Genomic DNA, 16,225 nt, shown 5'->3' on the forward strand with positions numbered 1-16,225 from the left:
CTGTTCAAATTTTCTATTTCTTCATGTTTCAGTTTTGGTAGTGTATATGTTCTTAGGAATTTGTCCATTTCTTCCAGATTGCCCAATTTGTTGATACATAATTGCTCATAATATTCTCTTATTATTGTTTGCATTTCTGCAGTGCTGGTTGTGATCTCTCCTCTTTAATTAAAGATTTCTTTTATTTGGTTCCTTTCCTTTTTCTTTTTGATCAATCTGGCTAGGGGTTTATCAGTTTTATTAGTTCTTTCAAAGAAACAGCTCCTGGTTTCATTGATCTGTTCTACTGTTTGTTTGTTTGTTTGTTGATATCATTGATTTCTGCTCTAATCTTTATTATTTACCTTCCTCCTCAAGGTTTGGGCTTTATTTGTTATTCTTTTTCAACCTCTTTTAGGTGTAAGATTATGTTGTGTATTTCAGACCTTTCTTCCTTCTTTAAAAGGTCTGGGTTGCTATAAAGTTCCCTCTTATGACTGCCTTTGCTGCATCCCAGAGGTTTTGGGCTCTCATGTTATCATTTTCCTTGGCTTCCATATACTTTTTAATTTCCTCTTTAGTTTCACTTAACCCATTCATTTTTTAGTAGGATGCTCTTTAATCTCTAAGTATTCATGGTCTTTCCAAATTTTTTCTTGCAGTTGATTTTGAGTTTCATAACGTTGTGTTCTGAAATTATACAAGATATGATCTCAATCTTTTTGTACCTGTTAAGGGCTGATCTGTGACCCAGTATGTGATCTATTCTAGAGAATGTTCCATGGGCACTCAAGAAGAATGTCTATTCTGCTGCTTTAGGATGAAATGTTATGAGTATGTCTGTTAAGTCCATTCAGTCCAGTGTGTCATTCAAAGTCATTGTTTCCTTGTTGATTTTCTGTTTAGATGATCTTCTGTTGTTATAAGTGGGGTATTGAAGTCCTCTGCTATCATGGTATTATTACCAATGAGTTTCTTTATGTCTGTGATTAATTGATTTATATATGTGTGTGTTCCACATTGGGGCATAAATATTTACAATTGTTTTATCTTAGTGCATAGACCCCTTAATTATGATATAATGCCCTTTTTCATTTCTTGTTACAGTCTTTCTTTTAAAATCTAATTTGTTTGATATAAGTATGGCTACTCCAGCTTTCTTTTGATGACCATTAGTATGATAGATGGTTCTTCATTCCCTCATTTTCAATCTGCAGATATCTTTAGGTCTAAAATGAGTCTCTTGCAAGCAGAATATATATGGGTCTTGTTTTCTTATCCATTCTGATACCTTACATCTTTTGATTGGAGTGTTTAGTCCATTGACATTTAGAATGGGTACTGAAAGATATGAATTTAGTGCCATTGTGTTGCCTGTGGAGTTGGAGTTTCTGGTGATGTTCTCTGGTCCTTTATGGTCTTTGTTGCTTTTGATATTTTTGATTTGTTTTGTCTTTTCTCACTAAAAAAGCTCCCCTTAAAATTTCTTGCAGGGCTGGTCATGAACCTAGTTTTTGTTTGACTGGGAAACTCTTTATCTCTCCTTCTATTTTGAATGACAGCCTTACTGGATAAAGAATTATTGGCTGCATATTTTTCTGCTTCAACATGTTGAATATATCCTGCCACTCTTTTCTGGCCTGCCAAGTTTCTGTGGATATATCTGCTGCAAACCTGATTTATCTTCCCTCCTAGGTTAAGAACTTTTTTTCTCCTTCTGCTTTCATAATTCTTTCCTTTTCTATGCATTTTGTGAATTTGACTATGATATGCCTTGGTGGTGGTAGGTTTTTGTTGAATCTAATTGGAGTTCTCTGTGCTTCTTGGATATTGATGTCTGTGTCCTTCCCCAGATTAGGAAAGCTTTCCACTATAATTTGCTCACATATACCTTCTGCCCCTTTTTCCTCTCTCTTCATCTTCTGGGACTCCAATGATTCGGATGTTATTCCTTTTTATTTTTTATTTTTTTTAATTTTTTTTTAACGTTTATTTATTTTTGAGACAGAGAGAGACAGAGCATGAATGGGGGAGGGTCAGAGAGAGAGAGGGAGACACAGAATCTGAAATAGGCTCCAGGCTCTGAGCTGTCAGCACAGAGCCCGACGCGGGGCTTGAACTCACGAACCGCAAGATCATGACCTGAGCCGAAGTTGGATGCTTAACCGACTGAGCCACCCAGGTGCCCCTGTTATTCCTTTTTAATAAGTCACTAAGTTCTCTAAGTCTTGTATCATGATCTTTTGCCTTTGTTTTCCTCCTTTTTTCTGCTTCATGATAATCTTATCATCTATATCACTGATTCACTGCTCTGCTTCATCCATCTTTGCTATCATAGCATCCATCTGAGATTGCATCCTGGTTATAGCATTTATTTTTAAAATTTTTTTTAACGTTTATTTATTTTTTGAGACATAGAAACAGAGCATGAGCGGGGAGGGGACAGAGACAGTGGGAGACAGAATCTGAAGCAGGCTCCAGGCTCTGAGCTGTCAGCACAGAGCCCAATGCAGGGCTCGAACTCACGAACCATGAGATCATGACCTGAGCTGAAGTCGGATGCTTAACTGACTGAGCCACCCAGGTGCCCCTGTTTTTAATTTCAACCTGACTAGATTTTAGTTCTTTTATATCTGCACAAAGAGATTCTGTTTTTTAATTTTTTAATGTTTATTTTTGAGAGAGAGAGAGCATGTGCATGAGTGAGAGAGCAGCAGAGAAAGAGGGAGAAACAGAATCTGAAGCAAGCTCCAGGCTCTGAACTGTCAGCACAGAGCCTGGTGTGGGCTCAAACTCATAAGCCATGAGATCATGACCTAGCCAAAGTAGGACGCCTAACCTACTGAACTACCCAGGTGCCTCAAGGGATTCTATGCTTTTTTTCAACCCCAGCTAGTATCCTTACTATTATGGTTCCTAATTCTAGTTCAGACATCTTACTTATATCTGTGTTGATCAATGCTGTGGCTGTAATTTCTTCCTGTTCCTTCTTTTGGGGTAAATTTTTTCATTTTTTTCATTTTGGAGGAAGAAAAAAATTAATAAAATTAAAAATTAAAATTAAAAAATTAAAAGCAATACAAAAAATCAAATAAAGGAAGCTAGATCCTGGATGTGTTTTGCTCTGCTTGTTGAAAGAAACTTGATAGAACAGAGGAAAAAAAGGGAAACAAAAGGAAAAAAAGTAAGAAAAAATTTAAAAATTAAAAAAATTATAATTGTAATAATTATATATATAATATATATTATATAAATATAATAATTATATTAATTATATATATTAAAATATATAATTATAATTATAATTAAAAAATTATAAAGCAGAGTAAAATAAAATAAATTGAAGTAGAATAAAAAATTAAAAATTAAGTAACAGTAAAAAATATAAAATAAAAATAAATTTTTCTTTCTGTATCCAAGAAAGAGGAAGAAAAAAAAGAGAAAAATGAAAACAATTTAAGCAAAAATAGAAGCAAAGAAAATGAACAAATAAATAAATCAGCAAACAGATTGAAACCAGAATAAAGTTACATCCAGTTTCCCCTAGAACTGAAACTATGAAGCCCTCTATAGCCCATACACTAAGAACGTGGTGTGACTTGTGCTGATCTTCTAGGGGAATTTCTTGGAGGGCACGGTTGGGCGGGGCTTGGTGTAATGACTCTGTTCTCCACCAGGTGGCACTGCTTAGCTTACTGGGGTGGATCAGCGTGACACACACAGGAGAGGTGGAAATGACTTCATCCAGCTCTCCAGTCCCTGGCAGAGAAACTTCAGGCTCTCACCAACCAGCAAAGAAGCACCCCTCCTTTGTCTCAGGCTTCCATCAACTCTGTCCACTCCTATGTCCAAGCCATCAGCTTGCCAGGTGGCCTTCCCTCCAGAGTTTTGTCTCAGATGGGATTGTGTTTCAAAACGCTATGCTTCAGAGACTCCCACAGCTTAGACCCACTCGGACTCTCTGGGGAAGGTCTCCCTAAGCAATGGTTGGGTGCCAGCTTACCACAGAAAACGTTCCTGAGATCATGCAGTGGCAAATGTTCAGAGATTATGGCAGATCACAACACACAGCCGGCACCAGGTGTCACCACATTGTCTTTGTCCCAATACCAGAAAACATGGCTGCTCTCTGGGGTCCCCTGGGACCTTTACCTGTGAGGAGACCATATGGCCTCTACCAAATGCACTCCAAGCAGGGGAACCACTCCTCCCTGTGTGGCACACGGACTCCTCAATCCTCACTGCCTGCTCCTGGGGATTAGCCCCACTTGCTCACCAGAGTACCTCCAGGCGCTGAGCTCCAAACCTCCAGACTCTGTGCTCCACTGTTTATAGAATCCTGGTGGCATTGAAACCCTCTCCTTTCTTCCTGTCAATTGTTTTAGGGAACAGATTTCTTGTTCAGCCCCTTACAAGTGTTTCTACTCTCTCTCTCTATCTGTCTCCAGCTACTTTGGGGGAGTGTTTTTCTTGTACAACCCTAATGCACCACATTCTCCCTCTTCCTCTGTGCTCTCTCTGCAAAAACAGCTCCCTACCTTCTGAGGCTCTTCTCTCCCCCAGTTCACCTCTCCACACCATGTACCTGCCAAGTTCTGTGGCTCAGGTTATGCAGATTGTTGTGTTAATCCTCAGATCAGTTTCCTAGATGTTCAAAATAGTTTGGTGCTGATCTAGCTGCATTTCATGGATGAGGCAAGATCAGGGTCTCCATGCTACTCCATCATCTTAACTCCTCCCTCACTTCGTCTCCATTTTTGTGTGATGTCCCACCATTGATGATAGTGGCTTGTTGTTTTTTTTTTTAAGTTTGCTTATTTATTTATTTATTTATTTACGTGATCTATAACCCCAATGTGGGGCTTGAACACACGACCTGGAGATCAAGAGTCGCATGCTTTTCTGACTAAACCAGCCAGGTGCCTCAATTGTAGTAATTTTTAAATATGTCCACAAATTTTTAAATTCTCCTTCCTTAAACAAGTGAGGCTTAATTCTTCCTCTTTTGAGTGAAGGCTGGACTTAATGACTAGCTTCTAATAAATAGATCAGGGTAGAAGTCATAGGGTATGACTACCAAAAACAGGTCATAAAAGGTACTGTGATTTCCTCCATGCTCTCTCTGAATAACTCTCTGGGTGAACCAGCTGCCATCTTCTAAGGACTCTCAAGGAATCATCTGCAGAGTTGCATGTGGCCTCCTGCCAAGAGCTATTAGGAAGGGAGGCCTCCTCCTAATAGCCATGTGATGAGCCATCCTGGAAATAGAGCCTCCAGGCCAAGTTAAGCCTTCGGATGACTACAGATCTCACTGACATCCTGACTTCAACCTCATGAGAGACCTTTAGCCAGAATCACCCAACTAACAGGTTTCTTAATTCCTGACCCACAGAAACTTGAAATGATAAATATTTGTTGTTTTAAGCTGCTAAGTTTTGGGGTAATTGGTTACAAAGTAATATATAACTAAAGCAGTGATCAATTTAAGTAAAAAAGTGAACACCCTGAGGAGAAGTGGGGTGGGCTGGGGGGAAATGATTGATATCAGATGCTAAGTATGAGAAAAGAGTCTAATTAAACTATCTGCGTAGGAGAGGAACCCATCCTCTAGGAGTGAGATTCTGGTGGACACTGAAGGGCTTTTTTTTAAACATAATGCCACTAACCTTCTTGATGGGAGATATATTTTGAAGTCTTTACAAGCAAAACGACATGATGTCTAGGCTTTCCTTTAAATTATTTTTTGGGGAAAAAACCCACCTGGGAGTAGGGGTTAGATGAAGCAAGACACCAACATGCTGATAATGGTTGAAGCTGAACAATTGATACACGGGGGTTCATTATTCAATTTTCTCAACTTTTGTGTATGTTCAAAATTTTCCACAATAAAATGTTTTAAAATTTAAAGAAATATGTTATTATGCTCTTGACTTTAATGCTTTATAGCAAGTATGCATTTCAGAATTATTTTAATTAAATTCAAAATTTATTTTGAATACAATTTCAGAACCTTAAAAAGTGAAAATAAGTAAGTGTGCTTTTTATCCACTTGCAAGGGTGGAGTTGTGGGGGGTTTATGACACAAACCCCAGTGTTCCTAAGCCGTGTTCACTTCTTCATGACCCTCATCACCACCACCCTCGAAGCAGTGGAAAAGTCTGTATGCTGAGCCTATCCAAGGGAATTTTAGGGGGTGCTCTGGGTTGAATTGTTTCCCAAGAAGATGTACACAAGTCCTAAACCTGGAACCTGTGAATGTGAACTTACAAAAATGTGGTCTTTGTGAGGTAATCAAGTTAAAATGAGGTCATGCTAGATTAGGGCATACTTTTATTTATTTATTTTTTAATGTTTATTTATTTTTGAGAGAGAGAGAGAGAGAGAGAGTGTGTGCCAGCAGGGGGGAGGGGCAGAGATAGAGGGGGACAGGATCCAAAGCGGGCTCTATGCTGACAGCAGAGAGCCCAACATGGGGCTTGAACCCACGGAACCAGGAGGTCATGACCTGATCTGAAGTTGGATGCTTAACAGACTGAGCCACCCAGGTGCCCCAGGACATCCTTTTAAAAAGAGGAAACTTTAGACACACAGAGAAGAAGGCCTTGTGAAACTGGAGGCAAAGATTGGAGTGATGCACCACAAAACCAGGAATGCCAGGATTGCAAGCAACTGCCAGAAGATAGGAGAGAAGCTGTTTCTCCCTCAGAGCCTTCAGAAGGAACCAACCCTGATTTCAGACTCCTTGCCTCCAGAAATATGAGAGAACAAATTTCTGTGGTTTAAATCACTGGGTTTGTGGTGCCTTGTACCAGCAGCTCTAAGAAACAAAAACTGGAAGCATCAAAGAAATTTCCTGCTCTTTTGGGCTCCCTTCCCACAAATGAGGCTAGAAACACTGGCTTGGCAGTGTAAAACTACAGAGAATTTGTCACTTTTATGAGGAGTTTCCTGCTGATAAACCCCCACAGGGCAAGATCCACCTCATCACCCCAGGCTCCCTTACCCCTGCCTGCCCCCGGCCATTCTCACTGCCTTCACTGATTCCTCAGAGGGCAGGATGCGGTTTGCCCCAACTTCCCCCCTTCTTGGAACCAGCATGTAACACAAACTTGTTTTGAAGGGTTTTGCTATTGCTATTGCAATTGCACAGACACAGGGGTTTAAAATGTTTAGAAAGTAACACAAAATTATAGAAATCTCGAAAACATGGAAGTAGTGATATATGCAGTTTTCATTGAGTTTGGTCTGTCATGATCACATGGTAATTGCTTAGTAAGGATGACTATTATTATTTCTGGAATTCCTGAGCCACTTCTGAATGTGGAGCCTGTATCAGGCCACTGAGGACAGAAAGATAAGAAGATACGATCTTCTTCAGAAGGGACAAAAATATCTAAGTAAATAAGAGCAACAGGTATTAAGATTTAAAAGTATAGGGGTGCCTGGGTGGCTCAGTCGGTTAAGCGGCCAACTTCAGCTCAGGTCATGACCTCGCGGTCCGTGAGTTCGAGCCCCGCGTCGGGCTCTGTGCTGAGAGCTCAGAGCCCGGAGCCTGTTTCAGATTCTGTGTCTCCCTCTCTCTGACCCTCCCCTGTTCATGCTCTGTCTCTCCCTGTCTCAAAAATAAAAATAAAACATTAAAAAAAAAAGTTTTAAAAGTATATGTGTCATATTGAGGTAGCATAAATTAGTTGTCATAAACCATTTCTTAGAATAAAATGATACTTATTGAGCCTTTAAAAATGCAGAGGGTAGGGGGGTGAGCACCTGGCTGGCTCAGTCAGTAGAGCATGAGACACTTAATCTAGGCGTCATGAGTTCAAGCCCCACGTTGGGTGTGGAGCCTACTTTAAAAAAATTTTTAATATATTTTTTAAAAATTTTATACAAAAACACAAAGTGGGAAAGAACATTTCAGCATGAGAATAGATAGACAGATGATAGATAGATAGATAGATAGATAGATGCAAATTGTGGGAAACTGCAAGGAATTTATTGTGGATACAATGGCATAAAATGAAATTGAAAACAATTAACAATATAAGACTAAGAACAAATATGTGGAAGGAAATACGCTGATGACAAAAGAGAAGTTATTTAGAAAATTGTTCCATAACTTCCTATGGATTTTTTTTATAAGTAACATTCATATATGGCTCCATGCTTCATAGTAGATAATTCAAAGAAAGAACATTATCAGTTAAGAGACTTAATACTTTGTGAGGTAAAAACACATCTTTTGCTCAAGAGAATGGGAATAATATTACTATAATCCCAAAGTGTAGATGGGGGTAGAAATAGAGACGAGGAGGGAACAGAAATGAAATAAAAATGGTATGCAGATGGAATACATTGGACTTGATCACCAGTTAGATGTGGAGACTCAGGGAAAGAGGAATTGTGAGTTCTGGGTTTCTTACACTGATGACAGGAGAATAGAGACCCATTAACTAAGAATAAGAAGAAAAGCAAGAAAGGTAATGAGTTCACTTGTGGGAATATGAATGAATAGTTTAATGCCCTATGGGGAAATACTGGTGAAGTTGTCCAGTGAGAAACAGAGACCACAGTTACAGATATCAAATAAATGATCTTATAGGTAGAAGTTGAAGCCAAAGAAATAGACTAGCTCAGTCAAATGGGCTTGATAGATTTTTTTTATAGGAAATGGTAGGGTTTTTTTTAATGTTTACTTATTTTTGACAGAGAGAGAGAGAGAGAGAGAAAGACGGAGCATGAGTGGGGGAGGAGCAGAGACAGAGGGAAACATGGAATCCCAAGCAGGCGACCTGAACCAAAGTTGGACGCTCAACCGACTGAGCCACCCAGGTGCCCCCATCAAATGGGCTTGTAGATTAATAAAAGAAGGCATATGGCAAAGTAGAAAATAGCATGGGCTCTGGAGCCAGAATGCTGGGGTTCAAATCATAGCTGCGTCCCCAGCTCACTAGGTGACCTTGGGCAAATTAACCCAATTTCTCTGTTTCAGTTCCCGCACATGTGAAATGTTATAAAAATGAATGGAGTTATTTTACATAAAGTGTTTAGAAGTCAGGCCCTGACTTCAGAGAGGTCCAGGAATCTGCATTTTAACAGATCATTCATGTGATTCTGATGCAAGTAGTCTGAGTATCTGACTTTTCAAAATAGTTGCTCTGGATCGTGTAGATGAGTTGGGAATAGATATTCTTTCATTACAGGGTCAGAGCTATCACAAAAGCAGGCCAAGATATTTTATAGTCCTTGGTCCCACACTGTAAGAATTCCTGTAGAGAAGCAGTTCTCAAGCTTTAGGGATCGTTAAATACAGATTATTGGGCCTCACACCCAGAGTTTCTGACTGAGTAGGTCTGGGGCAAGGTCCAAGAATTAGTCGTTCTAACAAGCTCCCAGGTGATTCAATTTCGCTGATGCAGGGACCACAGGCTGAGCACTACTGCTCTTTAGCTTCATAAAATGATAATACTTTGCTATCCTTTGTCAGAAACATGAAGCAAACCAAGCTCATTATATTTAAAAAAAGAAAAAAAAAGAATAAAAAATGAAACTATGGTGGCAAGTGTCAGCCTTGTATGCTAAAGGAGAAAATAATTTCACACATTAATTATACCACATGGTCTCAAGGCCATTCCAGGTGCATCAGGGTAGAAATGAGCAATATTTTGTTCCTTCAATTATATCAGAGTGGCTTTGCCCACACATCCTAAAACTTCCCTGGAAAATTGTAAATGGCATGTAAAGGTACTGGGTTCATCTCTTATCAAAGAACCTGTTTCCATTTGAGAAAGAGTTTGTGGATTATTTCTCCTTCTTAACTCTGGGATATTGTGTAAGAATCCCAAATAAAGATCAAGTTAAGGGGCATCTGGGTGGCTCAGTTGGTTAAGCGTCTGACTTGAGCTCAGGTCATGATCTTGTGGTTCACGAGTTTGAGCCCCACATCAGGCTCTGTGCTGACTGTTCAGAGCCTTGAGCCTGCTTTGGATTCTGTGTCTCCCTCTCTCTCTGCACCTCCCCTGCTTGTATTCTGTCTCTCTCTCTCTCTCTCTCTCTCAAAAATAAATAAATATTTTTTTAAAAATTAAGTTAATAATAAAGACCATCTCGGGGGGCCTGGGTGGCTCAGTCAGTTAAGAATCCAACTTCAGTTCAGGTCACGATTTCACAGTTGATGGGTTGGAGCCCCATGTTGGGCTCTGTGCTGACATCTCAGAGCCTGGAGCCTGCTTTGGATTCTGTGTCTCTCTCTCTCATACACAAATAAACATCAAAAAATACATTAAAAAAATAATAAAGACCAACTTACTACACTTGTGACTTATTTTCTAACTATGATTCATACTTATATACTTTCATACTGTGTGTCCAATATGACTGTACATACTGTGATTCTTTTTAGCAACTAGTTTTAAATTCCTTTAAAATGAGAAAACTGAAGGCGGCACCCGGGTGGCTCAGTCAGTTAAGTGTCCGACTTCGGCTCAGGTCATGATTTTGCGGTTTGTGAGTTTGAGCCCCTTGTCAGGCTCTGTGCTGACAGCTCAGAGCTGGAAGCTTGCTTCAGTTTCTGTGCCTCCCTCTCTCTCTGTCTGCCCTTCCCCCACTGGTGCATGGTTTCTGTCTCTCAAAAATAAATAAAAATGTTTAAAAAAGGTTTTTTTAAATTTTTTTATTTTTTTCAACATTTATTTTTGAGAGACAGAGCATGAGCAGGGGAGGGGCAGAGAGAGAGGGAGACACAGAATCCAAAGCAGGCTCCAGGCTCTGAGCTGTCAGCACAGAGCCTGACGCAGGGCTTGAACCCACAAACCATAAGATCATGACCCAGGCCGAAGTCAGACACTTAACTGACTGAGCCACCCAGGTACCCCCAAAAAAGTTTTTAAAATGAGAAAACTGAAATAGTTTTTGTATGACAAATTTATTGTAACAAACTGAAGTACAAGATTCCTCTATAATTATCTTTTCTAATTGGATAATTGGATATTTGTACATAATTTTTGATTTGTAAATACTTTTCCACAAATATATGCTATATGCTGACTTTCATATAAGAAAGGCTATCATTGGAAATAATGTTGTTAGGTTTTCATATTTTGCAAGAGTATTACTTTCAATGTACATGCTCAATCTAAAATTGTTTATTATGAAAAGAACAGGTGTTTTATGAGAGAGAGAACATTTACAGTCTTCAATGTGTTTATAACAATAAGAAATGAAAATCTGTGACCATCAATTACATGGTCACAGGTGTATTTTTTGGTGAATGAGAGGCAAACAGATTTTTTCAAACAAAATCACAGGCGATGAAATTGAAAAATAAAGACCACTTTATCCTGACTCCCTCACCCTGGATGGGAGAATAAGAAAGGTTTAGCCTCACAGGTGTTTTATATGCAAACCATTGGCTCTGATCAAATCACTCAGGGATGGAAATGAGATTTCTGTGGGGGCTCAGGGTGCTCCTATGGAGGAAATATTGGCCAGAGAGTCAGCTGTCTTATGACAATAGCTTTTCAAGTTGCCTTCTTCTGAGCTTCAGTAGAAGAAAAGGAAGATTACTTTTTTTAAAAAAAACAATCTATTCTTGGGGTGTCTGGTGGCTCAGCTGGTAAGTGTCCCGACTTCAGCTCAGGTCATGATCTCCTGGTTCGTGGATTTGAGCCCCACCTTGGGCTCTGTGCTGACAGCCCAGAGCCTGGAGCCTGCTTTAGATTCTGTGTCTCTCTCTCTGCCCCTCTTCTGGTGGTGCTCTGTCATTCTCTCTCTCTCTCTCTCAAAAATAAATCAACATTAAAATTTTTTTAAAAAATAGATTGTTCAAAAAAAATTTTTTAATGTTACTTTATTTTTGAGAGAGAGAGACGGAGTGTGAGTGTGGGAGGGGCAGAGAGAGAGGGGAAACACAGAATTCGAAGCAGGCTCCAGGCTCTGAGCTGTCAGCACAGAGCCTGATGTGGGGCTGAAACTCACAAACTGTGAGATCATGACCTGAGCCTAAGTTGAACACTTAACTGACTGAGCCACCCAGGAGCCCCCAAAACAATCTATTTTTAACATTAAGGTAATATGTAAATATGGTTTACAAAAGTTTAAGATAGAGGCACCTGGGTGGCTCAGTCAGTTAAGGGTTGGACTCTTGGTTTGGGCCCAGGTAATGATCTCAAGGGTCATGAGATCAAACCCCACATGGGGCTCTGTGCTGACAGCAGGGAACCTGCCTGAGATTCTCTCTCTTTCCCTCTCTCTCTGCCCCTCTCCCTCTCTCTCTCTCAAAATAAACTTTTAAAAAGTTTTAAAAAGTTTAAGATAAAAAGAGAAATGGTTTCCCCCTCTCATGATACACCGAATTTCTTTCCCCTAAATTAACCACAGTTAATCATTATTGTATGTGTGTGTGTGTCTCAGCTTATATACACTTCTTTTTTCTTTTTAAGTACTTTGCCAGAAACCTTGATGCCCTAAAAGTTTCCCCATTCCTTTTTTAATTATTTATTTAAATCCAACTTAGCTAACATATAGTGTAATAAGGGTTTCAGGAGTAGAATTCAGGGATCATGACTTACATATGACACCCGGTGCTCATCCCAACAAGTGCCCTCCTTAATGCCCCTCACCCATTTAGCCCATCCCCCCACCCAATAACCCTCCAGCAACCCTCAGTTTGTTCTCTGTATTCAACAGTCTCTTATAGTTTGTGCAATTCTTTTTTCTTATTTACACAAGTGCGGTCATACCATACGTATTGCTTTACATCTTGATGAAAACCATATCTTGGAGACCTTTCCAAATCTGCAGATACAAATCTTCCTTCTTCTATTTTTTTAGTTCTATAATATACCACCGAATGCATGTACGGTAAGTTATGCAATCATCGTCTTTTTAACAAACATTTAGGTGGTTTTCAATTTTTGTTTTTGTAAACAATGCTACAATGCAAGTGTATCCATAGGATAATTTTTTAGTTGTAGAATTGCTGGGTCAAAGAGGATATGAATTTCCAATTTTGATAGATACTGCCAAATGCCCTCTTAAAGGGTCGTGCCTTAGTCCCATTGACCAAGAATAAAAGAGCCTCAGTAGCACTGGTTCTTTGCTTAATCATTGTTTCCAGCTACAGTAAGAGAAAAGGGGCCTATTCCAAACACTGGCAGGAACCCACCTACCCCTGTAGAGTCATCCACCTCTCAGTGCATCAGAGAATTCACTGAACTCTGGTGAAGGCACTCAAAGGCATCACTCTAATTTCACTAGTCAGTTTATCATATAAATATGTATTTAGCATATTTATCAAAGGATATCCACCATATGCTAGTTTCCCTAGAGCTTGCTAATAATCTGGAATTTTTGCATCTGTCCTACATTTCATTTTGTCCTTGGGAAATATATAGTTCCAGCATCTGGATGGCAATAATAAATAATAATAGCTCCCCTATATGGGACTTTTGCTCCAGGAACTCAGAACACATTATGCACATTACCTCATTAATCATAAAAACATCCCTTTAAGGAAGGCATTTTCATCTGTATTTTAAAATTGCATAGAGCTTGAGCAACAGAGTGTTAAGGATTTCCCTTATGGGTCTTCATGAACTAATGGGTTTTATGTATTTGGGTCTCCTGATTTGAGTTCAGCAAAGTTCATGACAGAGGTTCTCTGAGTCCTCTTCACTACAGAAAGTCTCAATACTTTTATAAAAGTATAACCAGAAAATGGAACAGAGGTCTCCAGATAAGACAGAGAAGGTTGTGAACTACTTTTATCAAAAGATTTTGCCTTCTTCTATTAAACAACTGCAAAAAGAATAGAAGCCAGGGCACAGGTAGAGAAGAAACTATATTGTAGATTAAAGTTTACAACAGGATACCAGGGAGTTCTCATGGTGGTAATCAAAATGAGACAGCTGAATCTACAAAGCTTTCTGAAACACTCTCAAGCTACAATCGCATTGGAATGGAGGGAGATGAACTAAAAGTTATGCTTGATTTGATAGACAAGAACAAGAGTTTGGGGGGAAATCATTTAGATTGGCCAGTTGACATTGCCAGGCAAGACCCAATATCAACCTCGGCAGATCAATGTCTGACAATACCAAGGGGTTCGTTCAGTGCTTTCCATTCAGCCTTCCGTCCACCATAGTGTGAAATCTAGTGCTAGTTGCACAGAATTCTTGGTCTGATGTGGGAAGGTTATCTACAGAAGCTCCTTGTGGGCAAGTAGAAACAGAGGCATGACTCTGGCATTTCCTTCAAGCTCATTGGATTGTTAGCAAGTACACAATGGATTTTTCTATTGGTGCATTTCTATTCTTCCCTCAGAAAAGTTAAGATTCTGGGGATAATGTCTTACCCAAGAAGGCAGAAATAACTTTCAAGCTGGGATCTCACTCAGGGACCCTCTTCCCACAGTTCTGAGGTCTTAACAAAGGCTGTCCTTATCTCTTCCTGTTGCAATTTACAGCAGAATTTTTCAGCAGAAAAATGCAGTACGGTGAACAGAAAAAACAATACAAAATTCCATAAATAAAATCCCCTCTCCTGTCTCATAACCTCCTCCAAGAATGACTTGTGAACCAGTAGCATAGATCAAAAGACAGTGTGAAGACTTTCCCAGAAAAAGTGCTGGGGCAGGATTTTTTAGCATTTCAAATACTAAAATAGATAGAAGGAATTCAGAAAAATAATGTGCAAAATACTGTGGGCTGTAGTTAGCAGAACTGATTTGCTTTCTATAGTAACAAAACTAGATGTGACTAACTTCAATGCTAAGAACAGCAGAGCTTAGCTGTATGGCTCATGTTTATGTTAATTTTGGTGCATTAAAAGTTTTTTCATTGTTTTTGTTGTTTCAGACCACTGAAAAACACAAACACTTTAAGTAGGTGTCCTGAAAAATTGTGCCATATGTGGCCAAAAAGCTTCTTATGATAACATTCATTTGGGATCTGACACTTGAAAGATTTCATAAATGTGAAGCATTTGGTTTAAACAAACACACAATCACATACCAAGCTGTCTTTGGTAAGAAGAGACAAGGTCAGCTCCAAAGGGTTCCTGTCTCCAGTAGGGTTTACCATTAGAGAATGAAGGCAAATTGCCAGTGCCTGTGTACATGAATTTTCTTTGTCCTCTTTTGTTTTGGTTGTGGGGCCTATCCTAGCGATTTTACAAGATGCCCGCTGTGTTCCTGAGAAAATAAAATGTGCTAAGCATGCTTGCCTTCAGCTCGTCCTCACCCGTGGGAGATACCTGCAGTGATTAATTGCTAGACTCCTAACTGCTATTCTCTCCACTCCTTAGGTAGTTTGGTGTTAATCACAACAAAGTTATTCTTTCAAGTGAAAATGCTGGCAGGTCCCTTCAGGTTTTATTGGGCCCTAGAGATTCTTGGCCTAATCTGAATCTGAAGGTTAACTTCCAAAATGTAATTCAATTTATCTGATTTTTTTTTTAAGTCGCTGATACTGCCAAAAATATAGGTAACCTTTTTACAATCTTTTTAGGCAGTTTCAGTGGTTTGAGAGAATATTTGGTGCAGTAATCTTTGCATTCTCTTAAACTGGAAGGCCTCTCATGGAGCTACACAAAATTTTAGAGCTAGAAGGGGTCTCCCACCTCATCTAATACAAACCTGTCATTTTATCAGGTAGAAAATTTTCATGGTATGATATGTTTTCAAAATATATCACTTTTTTTTTGGATAAAATAAGATAAGCATATGGTTCAAATGTCAAAAAGCATGAAACTTGAGCAGTGGAAAGTAAGTATTTCCCAGTTACCCAGTTAGCATTCCTGGAGAGAAGCACTTTTCCAGAGATATTTTATGTGTGCTATGACATCCTTTCAGCAAGAGCTCCAGACCTAACAGGGCCAGAGAGGTCATAAATGAATCACAATTTGATAATTATCATAAAGTAGTAGTGGATCTTCTAATTCCATTATCTATTGGCTCGGCTCAGACTCTTACTATCTTGGACAAGTTAATGAATCTTTCTTCCTCGTTTTCCCCCTTCATGTGGTAGAACTAATGATCCCCAGCAGGCAAGATTGTCAGGATTGAGGTAATGTACCAAAGTTTCAGGCAAACCCCTTGATTCTGACCATGGGAAAAATACAATCTTTTTTTTCCTGTTTTCATTTCAAATGCAGAAGACAAAGTCTTACCAAGGTAGGAATGAAGGTATCTATAGACTCTATATGGTAAGAAAGTATTGTCACGGTGTCTGTTTTCACAACTCTAACACTT

Source organism: Panthera leo, chromosome C1 (genome assembly GCF_018350215.1).
Source record: "Panthera leo isolate Ple1 chromosome C1, P.leo_Ple1_pat1.1, whole genome shotgun sequence".
In the NCBI taxonomy this organism is placed as follows: domain Eukaryota; kingdom Metazoa; phylum Chordata; class Mammalia; order Carnivora; family Felidae; genus Panthera; species Panthera leo.